A 14,991-nucleotide genomic window follows, 5' to 3' on the forward strand; every position below is an offset into this window, starting at 1 on the left:
GCAGAAGGTTGCTACCTGATTTAGTTTGTTGTTCATTGTGCTGCCGCCTTCAAAATCTTCAGAATGGGCCGAGTTGGGCTCGATCCGCTACACAAGCACCAGCTGCCTTAGCCCACTAAGTTGAAGTCACCATATGTTGGCCTGTGTAGGCCCAGCTGGGGGACATAAACACCCTAAAATTCCCCTTCTAGTGTAGCAAAGATAGGCAATCAAATAATCAAAGTCTTGTATCTAATGCCTTGTTTGGGAGGAGGTGAGGGAAGGAAAAGGAAAGGTAAATAAAGGGAAAAGAACTTTGAACCTCGTTTGAAAAGAAATGAGGGAAGAGGAGAGAAAGGTAGGAAAGGGTAAGTTTTAATCTTCCTTACCTATGAAAAGAGAGATTTTCTTACAATCCAATTTGATATGTAAGAAAAGGGAATACAACTTTAAATATTATTCGCTCTAATTTTATCCCTGTTTTAAAATATTAATTCTCAAATAACTTATTTAATTTATATTTTTAAAATTTTTCTTACCGAGCATAATTTTTTCGCTCTTTTCTTATATCAATAAATTTTTATAGAAATATATGTAAAATACTGATTTATCCTTTATCATACCAAAGCATACAGATTTTATATTTCGCATGCTTATTGTACATCTACTCATTATTTCTTTAAATTTTTTTTATTTATAAGTCATAAATATTAATTTTAGTTGGTCTCAAAGGTGATTTTGACAAGAAAAATTTTACATCCATAGGTTTAATGAGTTATATATATATTTTTTTCACATGTAGATTTATTTTAAAAGATAAAAGTATTTTTTATAATTTTATATATTTAACCTTCATTCTTTTTCTTTTTCCTTTTCTTCCAAACAAGGTAACACATGTTACGTTAATGAACCTTCCGTTCCTCCCAAACAAAGAGAACACAAATACTTCCCTTCCCCTCCCTTTCCCTCCCTTTTCCTCCGTCCCCTTCTGTTAATGAATTTCTCTCACCCCATCCAAACATAGCGTAAGTCACTAACTCTTCATTTTTCTTGGATTGCACTTCCATTGTCGATGTCTTATTTTCATTCGTGTACTTATAGATCTTGATCAACTATCTAACTCAGTGATATCTTGCATCATCACATATTTATTACTCTTGTGTTAATTTCAAATTCTAAAGAAATCTAATCGACAAAGTATCTTCTTATAAGCTTCAATAGTGTAACACATTCAATTTTATGGTTAAGACAATGAACTTTTGGAGTCTAAATTATCGTGACATTGTTCTCCCTATAATAGTGATCAAATATTCTTGAAGTAAACTTTCTATCATTTCGATTACTTGTCATATTCAAATTTGTTTACCTTTCTAAGATTAGTTTGTACCTTCTAAAACATAAGTAAAATATTATGGTTCCTCACAAATATTTTAAAATCCTTTGACTACATTTTAGTGAATCTTCCTCTTTCATATCAAATGACCTATATAGCTACTTTTTTAATTGGAAAATCATGGTGATATCCTATTCTAACAATCAACATATTATCCACTTAAAAAATTAGGACAACAAGTTATCTCTAAGGAAGGCTCTAAACTAGATACAAGAATCAAAAAATATTTTTACTAAGTTGAGAAGACACGAGTCAAACTTCTTGTACCCTGATCTAAGAATTTGCTTTAAACCATATAAACTCTTCAACTTGAAAACTAGGTACCCTCTCCTTGCTACGTCCCTTACCAACTCCATAAAATCTCCCCCTTTAAGTCACCATATATGAATGTAGTTATTACTCAGGCTGCCCAAATTCAAGTCTTATATAAGAGCTTCGTATCTCCGCTGCAACCCCCACGAGCATAGTGCAGTTGGTACCTGGGTGGCATATTTGCTACATTGGGCACGGATCGATTCCTGTGGATTTCATCACCTTGGAATATGCCCTCCCACCTAAGGGGCCGCTGTCTATCGTGCTCAACTTGCCTGGACCTTATGTGGTGCTAGCGATCATGGGTTGCTTAGGGTGAGAAAAATCACCTTTTTGCTACATTCATACCTCCGCTGCAACAAAATAATTGAAAAAAAGTCATTTATTGCCTTTACTCATCGGTCTTGAAATGCTAACCGTTGGTCGAAATGCATCTATTATACTCTTAAGTAGCAGGAAAAAAAGACGAATCATGTGGTAAAATATTAGTTGTTCTATTTGGGTAAATTTTATCCCGATCAGTATGACATTTGATGGTGCAAGTTATGCTCACACATGAATTACCTTTAGTTTAGTATAATCCAAACCTTAAATTTGCACCCCTTGCAGGCCCACGCATGAGAGAGAGTCTCTCTCCATGTATATGTTTACAACTACAATACTTGTGATACATTATAAATTAATCATATTGCCATGAAACTCCTAGTGTGGGACTAAAGTTCCATTCACACTAGTGTCTCCTTCATCCACCACTCTTTTCCATCCCCCCCCCCCCCCCCCCCCCCCCCCCCCCCCCCCCCCCCCCCAAATAGAAATAGAGCATGTGATGCATTCATCAGTTGAATCTAATATATGCCAAGTATGTTTTACCCTTTGAATATTTCCTTGTGAAGACATGTTTGCTTAGCAGCTAATGTAGGATCGTTGTAAAGCGCTAGAGGGGGGAGAATAGCACTTTAGCGTTTTCAATCGATTTTCGACGTTCGATTACGAAAGCGTAAAATACGAGTGCGATAGCGGAAGACTTTGTTGGTGCCATTTGCCATTTTGCCTCAAGTGATTTAGATTTTAATATTTGGCTAAATCAGTTTAAGTTAGGCAATGTTTGTGATCTGACATGTGTGACTTGAGTTCACAGGAAAGTTCAGGTTGGAAGACTTGGAAAATGGTGAAGTCCCGGAGGCGCGACCTCTTGACAAATGGTGAAGTCCCGGAGGCGAAAGGTGAAGTCCCGGAGGCGCAGCCTCTTGGCAAAGGATGAAGTTCCGGACGCGTGGCCTTTTGGCAAGGGATGACTTAGCACGACGAAGCCGAGGGAAACGTCTCAAGCTAGTGCAAGGAAGTGCACAAGGCTTGTGAAAGGCGTTTGAAGACTTGCGTCAAGGATAAGGGGTGAAGAATAAGCTGAAAGGAAAGTTTTCAACTTGAGCAGTCGATTGGCCCTGCCAGCAGTCGATTGGTGATTGATCAGAAGCACACACACAAGCGGATAGAAAGATCAGTCGAGTGAGCAGTCGACTGGCATCAGTGGACTGGCATTGGAGCAGTCGATTGATAGACTACCGTTGGGTGACAACTGGTCAATTAAATACGAATTAAAGAGTCGTTTGAAGCCCATCAGTCGACTGGCCTTAGGAGCAGTCGACTGTTGTACAGAATTTTATAAAAAGAGCGGTCAACGTCGAAGACATAAACTCTTGATTCTTTCATCTTTCTGATAGCTCTCTGATACTGTAAAAACTCCTTCTCTTCCTCCTAAAATTTCATTACAAACCTTGTATGAGGAAGGAATCGTTTGTAAAGGTTTCTTTGCCTTCGAAGCTTGCTTTGAGAAGGAAAATTCTTCATAGTGGAATCATCGGCTGTGTGTGTGGATCCTTGGATTAGTCACCTCGTTGAGGTGGATACCAAGTAAATCGAACGGGTTAGCGATTGGAATTTTCTTTCTTATTTTATTTTGCTTCCGCTAACATTTTCGCAAGCAAGATCGAAAAATCGCTATTCACCCCCCTCTAGCGAACGCACCGATCCCAACAAGTGGTATCAGAGCAGGTTACCTCTGGAAGAACCAACGCTCAACCAGAATCATTAATGGCGTTTCAAGAGGGATACAGCACCATACGACCGCCCTACTTCGATGGCAATGACTTCACGTATTGAAAAGGTAGGATGTAATACTATTTGATGAACGACATTGACATTTGGTTTAGTGTTATAGACGGATTTGAGAAACCCAAGGATGCATCTGGAACATCTCTACCTACCAAGGAATGGTCGAAGGATACATGCAAGAAGGCTCAAGCATCTATGGAGTGCTAGGAATGCCTAGGTACATGAGGGGCGATGACTGGATGAGGGGCTCCTGTTTAGGCGAGTTCAGACGCATGTATACCGAACACTCAGAGTCTACACAGATCGGGAGCTCTGTCAGGGGTAGCGTTTTTACTAGAGTGTGTTACATTTTGATGGACTGTATATGCATGCACACATTCTCGTTAACCTCGCTCATACATTAGAGATTCGAGAACATCGAGGTAGCGAGTCATATTACGCATTTGCACACATCTATGTACATATTTGCATACCGGCATTTACTATGTGACACATGATTTATTTCATCATTAGAGCATTACATGCATACTCTCACATACATACATGCATACATACACATTGTAAAAAAAAAAATTGGGTGCATGGATCCACAAAAAATGATCCATCTAGTCCACAACAAATAACTCGTGGTAAAGACGCTCCAAATCCGTTGATGGCTAAGGCTTTGCCAAAAAGCCTAAGAGGGTGAATGAATCCACCATAATTGATCCATCTAGTCCACAGCAAATGGCTCGTGGTAAAGACACTACAAATCCGTTGATGGCTGAAGCTTTGCCAAAAAGCCTAAGAGAGGGTGAATGAGTCCACTAGATTGACTTATCTAGTCCGTAGAAACGGCTACGGTAAAGACATACCAAATCTGTTGATAGCTGGCCACTTGCTAAAAGTGTGCAGATTGCTGGAGGTGTGCATATTTATCATAAATTTTTTATAAGTAATTTAAATATTATTGATACTGTATAATTTTATATCCTTTTATATTGATTTTTTCAGTATTGCTGTAGAAAAAATATACTCGGGAATCAAGACACAATTTAAAAAATATAGAACAATTATTATGCAAAACTATACCAGGACTTGTTATACAAGTGGAGAAGGAAGAGAACAAGGTCATCCCATGTACCAGATGAGATTTGAGATGAATGGAAGAACACTTGAGCTGCAAAAAAATGGCAGCAAAATTCATCGACTGTTCAAAATAATAGATATATTAAGGTTGTTGGCCTGAGCACCAGATCCACAAAACATACGGTTGGATCACAATCTATTATAGAGTATGCAATAGATCTTTTTTAAATATTTGGTAAGTTTACTATAAAGTTATATTAGATTTTTTAATTATTAATGAACTTATTTTATTTTATAAAAAATTTATGTATGCAGACTGATACTTTATAGAGGCCTCCCACTTGTTGGGAGGTATTTCATAATACCCACAAGAAAAAGGATGGCACTTTTGTCAATGTTCGATCAAAGACTATAGATGTAAGTATCTAAACTATATTTTTCCCTCACGTTTAACAATGTATTAATTTTATATTAGGTAATAATAAATTTTTTTACATAGGATGAAATGACTTATCTAGTTGCACAGACGTTTCAGTTAGAACTCAAGACTGAGATGAGGTCGGCACATGAGACCAAATAGTGGTTGAAGTCAAGACCCGAGGATGGAGGGCAAGGTCGAAACCCGAGGCTTGGGGCTGAGGTCGGGACTCGAGGCTTGAGGTAGATGTCGGGATTTGAGTCTTGAGATGAGGTTGGCACATGAGACCGAATAAAAGTTGAAGTCGGGACCCAAGGCTTGAGGTTGAGGCTAGGACTCGAGACTTGAGGTCAAAGTTAAGACCCGAGGTTTGAAGTTAAGGTCGGGAACCGAGGCTTGAGGCCGAGGTGTAGGCCCGAGGCTGAGATGAGGTCAACGCATGAGATCGAATAGAAGCTGAGGTTGAGACCCGAGGCTGAGATCACTACAAAAATACAGCCTTTTGCGATGAATTTTACGATGAAAATAAAAAATCTTTTTGTTGCAAAATGATTATGCAACAAAATTTACGATGAAAATTTTTTCGTTGCTAATTGCTCGTCGCAAACTTCTGCGATGAAAAACTACAAATTCGTTGCAAATATGACGACGAAAATATATTTTGTTGTTAAATTCGTCGCCAAGTGAAGCCGAGTAAACCAAAATTTCTAAGCCAAATTTTGCGACAAAATCATTATTTCATCACAAAATTTGGCGATGAAATAAAAATGCAGTTTCATCGCCAAATCAGCGACGAAAGTGCATTTTCATCGCCAATATTTTGATAGCACAGTAAAATTTCAATACATTTGCAACGAATTCTATTTTGTCACAAATTTTATCGCAACCCCTAACAAATTTCACAGATTCAATCATTCAATCCAAATATGAATCCTATTTACATACATCACAACCAATCCAAATTTGAATCCTCCAATTCATTCTATAAGAAATAAAAAATCACAACCAATCATCATATCAATCCTAATATTAATTATCACAACCAACATCATATCAACCCATACATCACAACCAATCATCATATCAATCCATACATCACAACCAACACATCCTAATTAGCAAACAATGCAACAAACACATCCTAATATTAACATTCATAATCATACATACAACATTAACTCCAAAGATATAATAAAGTATCAAACTATCCATAACATCCTCAAAACATACAATAAAGTGTCAAACATCCATCGATAATAAAAAACATAAATAATAAAGTCTCTGAATGACCAGAAACAAAAAGTATCACCGTCCACGGTATTGGCCTTGGATAATACTTTCTGCTTCACCCTCTTCTCCATCAAAGCTTCTTTTTCTTTCCTACATCAGAAAATACAAATCATATAATATTATTTTGTACAAATTAAGTATAATATGTAAAAACTTACCTTATAGCCATCCTTGGTTCCACCAACCCTATTTGAAATAAAATAATAATATTAATTAATAAAAAATAAAAGATTTACAAATAGGAAAAATTAAAGCAATACTAATTATGAAAAAAATCATAATAATACACAACTAGGCTATAAAGAATCATCATCGTCATCACCGGAAACAGGATGAAGTTAACTCAGAATAGAGCCTAATTGAAGATTTCGCATAATAAAATCCTGTTATCTGCGCATTTCTCTCATTTCTTCATCTCTTTACAAAATTATGCCTTTTAAATGAGAGACTTCTTCAGCTAGGGTTTCTATTTGTGCCCTCATTGCTGGTAGGGTGGAAGAAGATGTGCTAGCAACTCGATGAGTTCTGTTCAGAGAACTCATTCCCAATATCCTCCCCTCTTGGATCCTCCACTCGCCTCCAACCAGATACTTAGGTCATTCCCAACGACAGATCCATCAGCATTATCACTAGCACTTAAACTTCTCTGTGCTAGCTCGATCTCATCATATTTTTCCTGTATTGAAATATAAATACATTTAATAAGTTAGAGAAGGTACATAACTATTAGAATTCAATTAAGTTAAATATTAAAATTCAAACCTTCATAGCTTTATTTGTAAACCGTAGATAATAATTAGGAATCGGCGATCCTGAAAGGATCAATTGATTTTGTCTTCCTTATAGACTTTGTCAATTGATCCAAGGCGGGATCAAAATTTTTTTTTGTTCTGTGGGGTTCTATGCTCTTCGGAGCGGATAGAATCCGGATCGCAGAACGGAGATCCAGATCGCCAACAATGGTATCAGAGCGAGGTTCTCCGATTCCGGAAATAAGGATCTTTGAGGCCACAAAGGCGCAGCGGAAGAGGAAGCGAGACGGTCAAAAGCCGAGTTGCAGCGAAGAAAAAAAATTAAATGGCCATAATAGTTGGAAATAATTTTAATTTTTTATTTCCATATTTATTGCTGATTTTAATTTTTGCTGCAAATATATATGTGCATGGTTGTGTTTAATTTGTTTAAACATAAAATACACATAGGTTAATTTCTTAAGGACAATTAAGGAAAATGATGCGCGTATATTAAACGAACTCCGAAATTGATCTTGTCTAGGAAGGGGTGGTTGCTCCCATATCCAAGAAGGCCTTTGCCTCGCCATAACCTGGAGATCAATTAGGAATTAGTTTTTTATACAAGCATGATTAGATAGAAAATTAGAATTAATTATGAAAGCATAAATAAGGAATTCAATAATTGATTTTGTCTAAGGTTCGCCTGGAAATCAATTTATTGAATTAATTATTAATGTGATCATAATTCAAAATCCTCAAAGTAAAAACACTTAGAATGCAGTTAATAGTAAACGTCCACACTAACGTGGCTTGCTATTAAATGTGCATGACCAAAGTAGGACCAACTATTAATCTTATTGGTCATAAAGATAGGTTGACCAGATAATAAGATTAATGGGTAAAACCTCCTTTTGCGAATGTTTGAGTTAGTATACGTCCACACTAACGTGGCATACTAATTCTTCGGTGCTTGAGGTGTTGGTGAATTTAATTATATTGTTTTGAGGTAAACTTCGAAGATTAGTTAGTCGAAATAATCCACAAGGCATGTGTGTCAATCTAATATCATTTTGTATATCAAGATCCCGAAGGTTTTGCATCTTCCCTAACTCTTTTGGTAGCTTTTGAAGTGCCTCATTGAAACTGAGATTGAGATATTGTAAATTGCAGAGAAGGGTTATGGAGTCGGGCAGAACTTCAATTTTATTCTTAGATAAGTTGAGGTACCTCAAATGTATCAAATTTTCTATTGATGTTGGCACTTCCAAGATGCCACCGTGAGTTAAATCTAACGCCCGCAAAAATTTCAGTTCTGAGAAGACTTCAAGCAGATTCATACTCAAACCTGAATTGAAACTTGAAAATGCATACCGGGGCTTAAAGGTCAGAAAGGTGCGCAAGTACAATGGTTTCTTATCTAAGACCACCTGAGTCATGTTTGGAAACTTTCTTTGATCTATTTGCAAATGATATGTTCGTTTTCCAATAACTTCCACTGAGTCTTGATCAGAATTCCAATACACATCTGCATATACTGATCGTGCCAGATCATGCATCAAATCATGCATCCTGCACTTGATTACATGACTATCTTCTTCAAAAGCATGGGAAGGTTCCGAGAGAAAGAATGACCCCATTACTAAATCATCAAAGACATGTTTACCCACTGTTTCAGCATCAAAATTTCCTTCTGAACGTACGAAACCATTTGCCATCCACAGTTGTATCAGTAAATCCCTTTCCATAGTATAATTTTTTGAGAATAGGGAAGCAAATGCAAAACACTTCTTTGCCCGTGGAGGGAGAGTGTCATAGCTCAATTTTAATACAGCTAACACTTTATCTTCCTCATTTCCCGACTGCCATATTTCACTGTTCGATACCGAAGACCAGTAAGTTTCATCTCGAGAGCTACGGAGCATGCTACCAAGAGATATGGCAGCCAAGGGAACACCGCCACATTTCTCAGCAATCTTTCCACCAATTTCCATCAAGGTTCGACTGGGCTCTTCATCTCCAAATGCAAATTGTTGAAACAAGGACAGACAATCATCTCCGGACAACTGTTGTATTTGGTGGGTGTTATTGGATGAGCCCATAATTTCAGAGACCTGCTGGCTACGGGTTGTCACCAAAATTTTGCTTCCTCTCGCCCCACATTTAAGGCTGCTTTCAGTAAATTCCACTTTGATGGATCTTCATTCCATACATCATCAAGAACGAGCAGAAATCTCTTCCCATATAATGCTTTTTGTAGCTTCTGGCGCACTAAATCTATTTCTGAGATGTTGACTGGTTTTCAGTAGCCAGTTCTAAAACAGACTTCATTATCTTCGCAGGATCAAATTCAGCCCCAACAGGATGCCACATTTTCGGACTTGCAAAATGAGCTTTCACCTTTTCATCATTGAAAACATGCTGAGCAAGTGTAGTCTTCCCGAGACCACCCATCCCAACGATGGCGATGACCTTCACTGTGCCATGATTGCTTTCATCATCATCATTCATTGTTAACATGTCGACAATCTTATTCTTCTCTGGATCTCTCCCTATAACAACAAAGCCATTGAGGGAGTGGGTCTCTCTGTAGGGACTTGGTTGCGATGTGGGGATACTGCCTTGTTCTTGTAGCAAATTGGAAAGAACAGACTTTTGCAGCAAAATAGAATCCAGACTTTCTGTTATAGCTTTTATCTTGCCACCTACCCTACTCTTAAACACAACTTGATTATCAACTGAGAAGAAATCACGCACCGGCCTTAAAAAAGTAGTATTTGATCTCTGCTTCTTCTGGAAGACTTTGGTGTCATAGTAATCCACAACATCCTCGAGATCGTAGGCCAAGTATTTGAGCTTCTTCAGCAAGTTCTTCACATCATCATCCATAAAAGAGCGGGACTCGATGTGTTGGATCGCCTTGTTGATGATCACGGACGACTCCTTGAGCTTCTCCATCTTCCTTTCGGTACCAGTTATTGCCTTGATTTTCTCGTCGAGATGGAGGAGATCTGCCGCCACAAAGCGAGCTGTAGCTACCAAAGCTCCTTCCATAGCTCCGGATCGATAAAGAAGGATGCAGAAGTTGTTTGGTGTGGATCTGGCTAACAATAGCTTTGGAGAAGAAACAAGAAGCAACAATTTGCAGGGCGACGACTTTGAAGCCTTCATTTTTTTTTTATAGATATTTAAATCGACTATTAAAATGGGTTGGGTCTCCGATAAGAAGCTTATAAATTACACTTCAGCATGACAGTGAGTGGCTATTAATTAAATCTAAGTCGCTACTCGCTAACGCCACAACCCACAGGCCACAAATTTCTAAGAGATGTATTAAAAAATTAAATTTATTTTCAAAGGGATTAAATAATACTTTTTAAAATATTAAAAAGTGACGTGATCGCTGTGCTGAGAGAAGATGTGGAGCCCATCGAATCGTATGACACATATCATGTATCCATTGGTAAATGAAATCTACTGTCACAACGATTTATACAGTCGATCTCATAATTATCAGTGAGGAGCTAAATTAAAAAATTATAATTGATAAAAAATATTACTCAAATTCATCAAAATTCAAACCCTTACTCTCAATTTTAACAATTTTAACTTTGACAAGACCTACTACAATAATACTGAATAGTATATTTTCAAGATAGTAAATATTTTTATTAAAAGAAAAAAGATATCTTTTTATTGATGATAAAAATAAGAGGTATTTTTGAATTTTCTCTTTCATTTACAATAAACTTTTATACAAAATACTTATTAAAATTAAGTAATAATAATTTTAATATATTAAAAATTATTTTGTAAATTTTATAATATTAAAATTTTCAATAAATTATATTAGTTTATATATTTACAAAGAATATAATTACCTAATGCAACAAAAAATAAAATAAAATATTAAAATTTACTAAATGAAATGTATATTTTTATTATAAAAAATATAGTCATTGATAAGTCAAATCTTATGCAAGACTAAAATCAATGTCATCGACATAATATATCTATTTTAAAGTACTATTTATTATTTACACACTTAAATTATTATTATTATTATAAGTGCTATCAAATTGTATTTTTCTAAGTCTTATCAAATTATATAATTGTATTGTATGCAAATAGTATTCAATTACACAGTAGATTTTATTAAATTATATTCTAAGTGATATTATGTTACTATTAAGTTTGTGTATGAAAAAAAGTACTCTTTTTTACCGACTAAATATAATTTTAGGATACCCCTTTAACTATATTTAATATTTAAAAATATTTATTGACATAAAATAATATAATATAATAAATTATATTACAAAAGCAAAATAAAACTAATTTTAAAATATTATTTAATAAATTTAAATAATATTATAATGCACTCAAATAAAGAATCTTATTGTAGAATAAAAAAAGTATAAAAGAGAAAAAAAAAGAAAAAAAGAAAAACCTATATAAAGTATTAATTATAGACTTTTTTTTTTTAAGGTTAGCAATCCTTCTATACGGTTCATGTTATATGAAACTTTGGTAAAGAAAATCAAGAGAAGACTAGATTGAAACCTTCACCGTCGTTGGGGCGGCCGGCGGGAGAGAAGTCGGGCGTAGAGCAGTTGGTTCCAAGTATCCGGCATCCCTGGAACGCACCAGTGGATGCAATCCGCGAACTTGGCAGGGTCTGCCTTCTGCTCCGGCAACAGCAACTTCCCCTGCTGCGTGGTGTACACCGATGCGTGGGCGTCCTTGCGCCGCACCGACTTGGCCGTGATGTCGACGAAGGTAACCGGCATGTGCGCAGTCGAGCCTGTCACCTTCCTCGCCACCTCCCACATCTTCGACGTGGTGGGCACTCCGGTCATGTTCCGGATCGGTTCCGTCTCCTTGGCACACTTGATCCCGTCGGAGTTGCCCCAGTCCGTGCTCCTGCGCCCGAGAAGATTAGTTGTAGAGAAGCTTGAGTCGATGAATTCCGACGAAGAGATGGATGATCACCGGCCATGGGCGGGGGACCTGCTCATGAAGAAGACGGTGGTGCTGTCGGGGTTCAAGCTGCGATCCACCCAATCGATCATAAGCTTCTTCTCTCCCAATATCGTCATGCTCCGTCCAGTTCCCGGTTCCCGGCCGCCTGGTCACAGACATTGAGATCTTGACGGTGAGCGAGTGACAGTAGCTAAGAAAAGATCAAATCTGGCGCTAACTCACAGTACTTTCAACTGGGGATCCACTCTCTGAATTCCCCCCTCTTCTTCTTCAAAAACAGCTTTTCTCTTAAAAGAATTCTAATTTGGACATCGAAATGGTCTACCGAAACTCTTCAACATCAGTAATCTCTTATTGAAGTGCATTTCAGGTTATTTTCGTTTTCTTCATCGAAATCCTCTAGGAGGTCGCACACATTAGATCATTCATTAACCAGTGGTTTGACCATTCGCGGTATTTGACGAAAATAAGTAAAATGAGCAACATGATCACATGGCAAAAAGGTGAAGACGCTTACTTCGGGCATCCTTCAATATCAGTAGTCCCTTAGCAATCTGGAGAGGATAAATTACAATGATCAAGCGACCTTTTTAAGTGGGAGAGATTTTATTTTTCAAATTTCCTTCGAGGTATTCAATCCCTACTCTTATGTGGCAACCTATCATCCGAATACCAACTCCACTATGCCCGTGAGAGCACGAGTGACATGATCACTATATTGGGAGAAGATGATCGAGCACATGAAATCGAATTATATATATAATGTGTCAAGGTTATGAGGTTACAAATAAGGATGTAACAATGGACACAAGGGAAATACGGTGACAAACACATGTGAGTTGTTGGTGGGGCATATTTTTTTATTGTTGTATTTTAGAAATAAGGAGCGCTTGGCGTCTTGTGATTAAAGTCATCAATTTGGGTTGAGCCAGTTGAGTTGGCCCGTCCTGTCAAATAATTCAAGTTAGTTGGGTTAAAATTTTATCAACCCATTTAAGGTGGGTTCAAGTGGACCCATCCGCCTAGGCCTGTGACTCATATGGATCAACCCATAGTGGACTTAGATTGATCCACAAGTTGAGAAAATCTATGTTTTTTTAAAAACTCAAAATTAAAGTAAAAAAACGCAATGAACTAGTGGACTAGATTCATTTAAACTGCAATTAAAATTTAAAATTTTCAATTTGACCCGTTTAAATTGTAATCCAAATTTAAAATTTAAATTTTTTTTTATTGTTTGACAGATCCGTGGGTTGATCTACTTAATCCGCAACTCACCTTAGGTTAGGTTGGATTAATAATTTTTCAATCTACCATGTTGATGATCAATCCACTCCACCATATGATGGAGTTGATCCATCCCATCATGGATTAACTTATTTGACAACTCTTAAGAAGCCTCTACTCACTTCCCTATCAAATATATTGTGATTTTAAATTTTATAAAATGCTAAAGTTGTAAATAGTCAGATACTATAGTTTAATATCTTATTTTTAGAACTTAAAATTATAATATATGAGCATACAAAATCATAGTACATTAATTAGTAGAAACATAATACTTGTTAAGTGAGAAAATATATAGCCTAATAATTGAAGAAAGTAACTACTACAACACAAGAAGGTGTTAGCGAGGCAAAGACTCGATCATCAAATCAGTTCATTTTGAATACCTTGAACTTCTAAAATACGTAGTGAAAAGAAGAAAAAATAAACAAATAAATAAAAGAATTTTAGTTTATAGTTGCTGTTCTAAACAATGTTGAAACTTGTGATCAGTCAAGCTTTTGTGATAATTCAATTACTTATTAGTTCACAGTATTTACTTATCTTTAGATACTAACTATTTTCTTTATATTGCATATGGCAAAATCATACGGCAATCTATTGAGCAATGCTCATTGACAATCAGAACTTATATTTCAAACCTTGCAATCCAAGGGAGAGAGGATTCAACATATATTGTGATGCATCATCCACTAGCGGTCGGTTGGCCAGCAGGCCCCCACCATCCCGCTAGTGGCCGACCAGTAGGCCCCCACCGTCCTGCCATCGGTCGGCACTAGTCGAGCTGTAGAGCGCCGCGAGCGACCGCTTAGCGGCATACCATCGCCCCGCAAGCGGCCGCCCAGCGGGGCCATCGGCCCTCAGTGGGCCGCCGCCGCCCGGCCACCAACCCGCCATGGGTCGGTCGACGCTCGGCCAACGCGCGTACCACCGGGAGAGGAAGAAAGATTGAATCGAGGTAAAAAAAATTAGGATTTTTCCATTGTGCACTGTCGCCTAATGCTTTACCATCGCCGTTGCAGTGGCCGGAAGGATCGGATCGAGGTCGTCAGGTCACTGGAAGATTAGAGAATCGGCAGAGAAGGAAAAAATCGCGAATGAGAAGGAGAAAGAAATGGATCAGATTGGGGATAAGTTAGGGTTTTGGCGATGAATACATATTCATCGCCACGTCGTCAAATTGGCGACGAATCACCAATTTGACGACGAATAACTCTTTTGTCGGCGAAGTGAAAAAATGTGAAGGAGCAGGAAAGTTGGTTCAGGGAATAAGTTAGAATTTTTAGTGATGAATCCACAATTCATCACAAATTTAGCGACGAATTAAGAAATTCATCGCAAAATTTGCGACGAATCATGGATTCATCGCCAAATCTATGACAAATCAATGATTCGTCACAAAGTTGGCGATGAATCCA

At 37.3% G+C, this 14,991-nt stretch overlaps 1 pseudogene; it reads right to left on the minus strand.

Moving 5' to 3' along the window:
- Positions 1 to 7,843: 7,843 nt before the first annotated feature.
- LOC141814435 (putative disease resistance protein RGA4) lies at positions 7,844 to 10,357 on the minus strand (annotated as a pseudogene).
- Between the last annotated feature and the right edge of the window lie 4,634 nt (positions 10,358 to 14,991).

This window comes from Curcuma longa, chromosome 21 (assembly GCF_044706935.1).
Source record: "Curcuma longa cultivar G26 ecotype Majalengka, Jawa Barat chromosome 21, ITB_CL_G26_1.1, whole genome shotgun sequence".
Lineage (NCBI taxonomy): Eukaryota > Viridiplantae > Streptophyta > Magnoliopsida > Zingiberales > Zingiberaceae > Curcuma > Curcuma longa.